The sequence below is a fragment of the Gekko japonicus genome, unplaced genomic scaffold, assembly GCF_001447785.1.
Source record: "Gekko japonicus isolate JY-2015 unplaced genomic scaffold, Gekko_japonicus_V1.1 scaffold813, whole genome shotgun sequence".
NCBI lineage: Eukaryota > Metazoa > Chordata > Lepidosauria > Squamata > Gekkonidae > Gekko > Gekko japonicus.
In genome coordinates, this window is record NW_015160860.1 from 503,387 (window position 1) to 508,706 (window position 5,320).

Consider the following 5,320-nt stretch of genomic DNA (forward strand, 5'->3'; position numbering starts at 1 on the left):
GCTGTACAAACTCCAAATAAAGACGTAGAAAAGTTCAGACCATGAACAAGGATGACTGCAAGCCACCAAGCAGAAATCCCAATCCAACTTAAATCCATATTGATTAGTTTACAGATTGTGGCATGAAGAAATCGGAAGGTGTGTATGCATGACACTGAAGCTACTGGATGCCTAGAAATCATTCTTGTGAGGAGCTTACGGGCTGCAGACACAGGTTGAGGGATTTCACATGGCGGTAATCCAGTTGGGTTCCCCAATTGTGCTTTGAAAGGTGTGCATAAGGAGGTAGTCCTCAAGCAAATTTATTTTTTGAAAACCTTAAGCTCAAAAAGGAATGTAACTAATATACAGGATCAAAAGTCTCCTGAATCCCACGCCTGGTGCCAAAGCAGTGATGCCAGGGCCACGTCCACGGAAGAGTTCAGCTTGAAGCTGCACAGTAAGGGTGGGTTAATTATGTCTGCAGCAGTTGGGTCTCTTTGAGAGCACAGGCATGTGAAGCAAAGCCGTCACATCCAAATACAAAAACCTGGAGCTACAAAAAGCCGCCCTCCAGCTGCTTTGCTTTATTGTTCACTCTCACGGCAGATTTTTTTTAAAAAATTATTTATTTCTCATTCCACGAGAAGCCATTGCAATTAAACGGCGGCACAAACAAGCAAAATGTTGGTGCTGTTCATCGCGAAGCACGCAATATATGCAAGACGGCAGAGAGACTCAGAACATATTCCTTTTAGGGCTGGCATACAGGAGCAGATGGAGCTGATGAGCAAACCTGGTTGTAATCTGCCTTTGTCTGTCTTGCTCACCCTTCTCGTGGCGGCTGTGACAGAAAATATGGAGCTGCATATGGTACTAGGATCCATTCCAGCAGCCAAGAGGCACAGCCTGATGACGCACTTTGCCGAAGCCTAGCCAGCTTTTGACTCAAGGACTGTGGCAAGCAGTTCAAATATCAAATGCGTCATGAAACACAACCCCCCGGAACGTTGTTCACATTTTCTCTTTGAAACAGCTCACTCCTTATTTTTTAACTCATAAAAAGGTGGGCGTTAATGAATAGCATTTTGAGCTTCTAGTACAGCTTATCTGCGCTCATCTTTTAATAATTTGTACTGTTAATTGGCTCTGACTTGGATGGCCCAGGGTATCCCCATCTCATCAGATCTCGGAAGCTAAGCCAGGCCAGCCCTGGTTAGTATCTGGATGCAAGACTGCCAAGGAAGTCGAGGAACACTGCAGACGCAGGCAGTTGCAAATCACCCCTGAACATCTCTTGCCTTGAACACCCTGCATAAGTCAGCTGCAACTTGATGGCAGTTCCCACCACCACCACCAGCACCGTTAAGGTTCGGCTTTTCCATACTTTTTTAGAGGTTTGATGCAACGACGGTAGGGTGGTATTTTAAAAGCTCAACTTTATACTGTTTTCCAAAAACTTGTTTTTTCAAGTTTTATTATTTCTGCCATTGTTACTAAGCTTACGACACGTAACACTTGAATCTGCTTTGACAGCTCGAAGGGACAAAATCCCTAAATGATTGAGAGGGAGCAGAATCAGACCCAGGAAAATTACTTCTTCTGAAAATGCAGATATCAGAACACTGCAGCAAGAATTTACTCGGTGCTCTGAATTTAAAGTGCATGAACGAGCTCCTCTCATTTTAGAACATGTAAATTAATATCAGCTTGCTAAGAATTTTCCACCCTTGACTACTTTATCTTCAGAAGTAACTACAAAGCGGGGACATCAGAAGTTCTCAGTGAAACAGTTCACCTAAGTGTCATAAATGTAGTTCTCAATATGGCCAAATCTGTGGATACTTAAATCTAGAGACTGGAGGCATGAACAGACAAGGCAGATATTTCTACAAACCTGAGAATAGTCCCAGGTTTCCCCCCAAAACCCTCAAATCTAAAACATGCACACACACTGTGGGGCTTAAAAACCCTCAAAATAACAGAAACAGCACCTGTAGCTTTAAGAAACAAATACCCTCTTTGGCCACTGCTAGGCAACCACAACAATACTGCCCACTGAAGCCTTAGTTTCTGTCAGTAAATGGCAGAGAGGGGGGCAGAGTCCTTTCCAGGGCTTTTTTGGCCCTTGAGGGAGAACTTATTGGGGCCAGCTGGGCAGCAACCACCAGGCTGGCAGCAACTTGCCTGCAAAGTCATGTACATCCACCGCTTGTACAGTACTAACTATGGATGATCCCAGATGCTAGAAAGTATCTAATAATACAAACCACCAATGCAAAAAAGCTCTGTTAACTTGAACACATGTGATTCAGCAGGTATAGCAAACTCACTCCAGAATTCTCAAAGAACTGAAGTTCTTTGTCTGCACTGTAGCTTGTCCGTACTATTCTTCTGACATGAATCTTAACAAATTCTCTGCTCTCCCTTTTTCCTGGAAGGGTTGGAACACTTCTGCCAGACCCCTGCTTGAGTTTAGCCTATGGGCCTTCAAGGTCCCCTGACAGAAAAGTTAATCAAGTAATACCATATGCTCCAGCATTTCTTCTGCATCACCAGAAGCAAAATACAAAGGGCACCTCCTCTCAGTAGTATGAGGAAAGGGCAGGATGGCCAGACCATAGTAGCCTCACTAAGGTGTTGCAGTTCCCTCACTGATAGAATCCTTAAATATTCAGGTCGTCAAAGCTCAAAGAATAACATCCTGTTGTTAATGACCACCATTTTGTGTGGGCCATAAACATGTGGCAATCCCTCAGGGAGATGCAGAGGGTCTTCTTAAATAAACATGGTATATTTTTATTCTCAGTCTACAAGGAAAGGAACACAAGGCCTAGCAAAGTCCTTCCCGGCAGATTTCCTAGCCAGCTTACTCAAAGTGAAACCTGGTCTGGAACCACTCCAGAGTCTACTACCCTGGAACTAAAATAAAACATGAACTGGGACTTCCAGATATTACATGAGCCCTGGCTACCATCCCTTTTACAACTATAACCAATGTGATCCATTCCAGTCCTGTCAGCGACGCAAAACTGCATGAAGGAGTACAAAGGCCATGGGTACTAAGTTACGGTTATTAAGTATACTCACTTTCCTCTGAGGATCTTAAGTGAGACAGGAGGAAACGTTTTTAACTTTCGACCCAAATCTTGCTTTTCTGAAGTTAAAAAAAAGTGCTCAAGAGCCACAACAAACCCCACAAGATGACCCTGCCATTTTAGGAGCCATCATAAAGCCTAGAATTGGGGTGGGTGGGTGGGGGGAGAGATGCCAATTAACCACTTGGGTATATGCAAACATATGTAGATCAAGATTCAAAAGCTATTCTGTCTGTTTGGGATCAGGGCCTCCCCAGGAGGTGGGGCAAGCCCCAGACTTATCCCAAACACGGCCGATATCCTGCCAGTAGCACAATCCCCCCTCCCCCGCTTTGGGCCATTCCAAGACCTGCTGCCAAAAGTGGCCAGGCTTGGCTGAATACAGGGAGGTGGAGACCAATGTTCCGTCTAAGCTGTGGAGTCTTCTGAGCAAAACTTCTGCTTTGTGAGCTACGGGCCTTAAAGTCGTGAGCGAGCGAGCGATTTGGGGACTGCATAAATCAGTTTGCTCGGGAGCCGTCCTTCCTGAGCTAAGACAGAAATCTGTGAGCTGGAGGCTAAAAAACTGTGAGCTAGCTCACACTAACTCAGCTTAGAGGGAACACTGGTGGAGACTACCCTGGGGAACCTCAGTTCATACGCTACACCAACTGTAATACTTCTCCACCACATAAGAACTTAGACAAATGTACAGTGGGGGGACGGGACAACAAACAGAAGATAAGGACAAACGGACTTCCATGTCTATAAGATGTACTCTCTTATCAAACACCTCTAATGCCAAACTACCCTTTCAAACGCCCCAGCTGCTTGATCCCTGCACTCGGCCTTTACCACTCTTTTCTGCTTTCCACGGCATCTGCAGCTAGCCCCCCCCCAAGCCTGTTTCCCTCTTGCTCAGGATATTTTCACACATGACCTTAGAAATCCAGTTCTCTCCTCCTCTCCATCCAATGTTAGCAACACCCATGCACAAACAGAGATATGAAAGAGGAGCTAAAAAATTAGTATAATATAGTAAAAATATATTTTAAAAAACCCACTCCTCTTCAACATTGCACAGGATTCTCTACTTGTACGTGTGAAGATGCTGCGGTGTCAATAAACCGAGCAGAGGGGGGAGAGAGGAGGGTTGTACTTGACCAGGCAGGGGGCCAGTGCCTCAGTGGTAATGATGATGGGTCTAAGCCAAGCCACCTGTTGCTTTCTCCCATGCTGCTGACCCCAGCAGCACTGTCTGTGTCTGAGGGGCTCCCCTTAGTTGCTCGGACAGAGAACAGGGTCGCCAACCTCCAGGTGAGGTCTGGAGTTTTCCTGGAATTATAAATCTACAGAGATCAGTTCCCCTGGAGAAAATGGCAGCTTCAGAGTGAGTCCTCTATGGCATGCCACAGAGTCTAGTAAAAACGGAAGACCTAGAGTGGCATCATACTCCGCCCTTCTGAGGTACCACCCCCCAAATTTTCAGGAATTCCCCAAACCAACATTGGCAATCATACAAGTTACAACCCCACAACCTGAGATTGTGGGGGGTTTACTTGTACAATTGTCAATGCTAGCTTGGGGAATTCCTGAAAATTTGGGGGTGGTACCTCAGGAGGGTATATACCCAATACACAGATACCGAATACACAGATTGCCTGATCTGGGTCATACTTTCACAATGCAACTTTAGATCACTAGCTAGCAGCACACATACACAAACTCTCTGATGGCATTTGTTACTGGAATGCCATAAGTACTCAAAGCACTGGAGTTTTGATGTATATGCTAAATCAATCCCCCCCCCACCCCAAGAATTAGCAGATGTGTGGCAGAGTGTTTTTTTTGGTTTTTTAAATGAAAGATGCTGTACCGATCCTGTGAATATTCTGTTTCAGAACTGCATTTTTGCTCTGCTAACATTTGTAGTTGCGTACATCTTGCCAACTGCACTGGACTAACACTACTGTAAAAAAAAAAAGACCAATCTGTGTTGCAAAGAGCTGCTTTCCGACAATATTTTGTTCAACTGTCTTTCAGTTGTTAAAAAAGAAATTAAAAAGCAAGAGTCTCTGGTAATTGAGAGTATGTTTCAAAGAGAAGTCCTCAGAAGATGCACTGCAATTAGATGCTCAGTCTAGCTACTCCTTGATGAATGATGCATGTGTCTCTGGATGAGAGCCCAACTCTTGACCCCTTGACCCTCCTCCATATTTTACTGCTCCAGACCCCGGTGCCTAGCCTTAAAGTTCTCTCTCTTT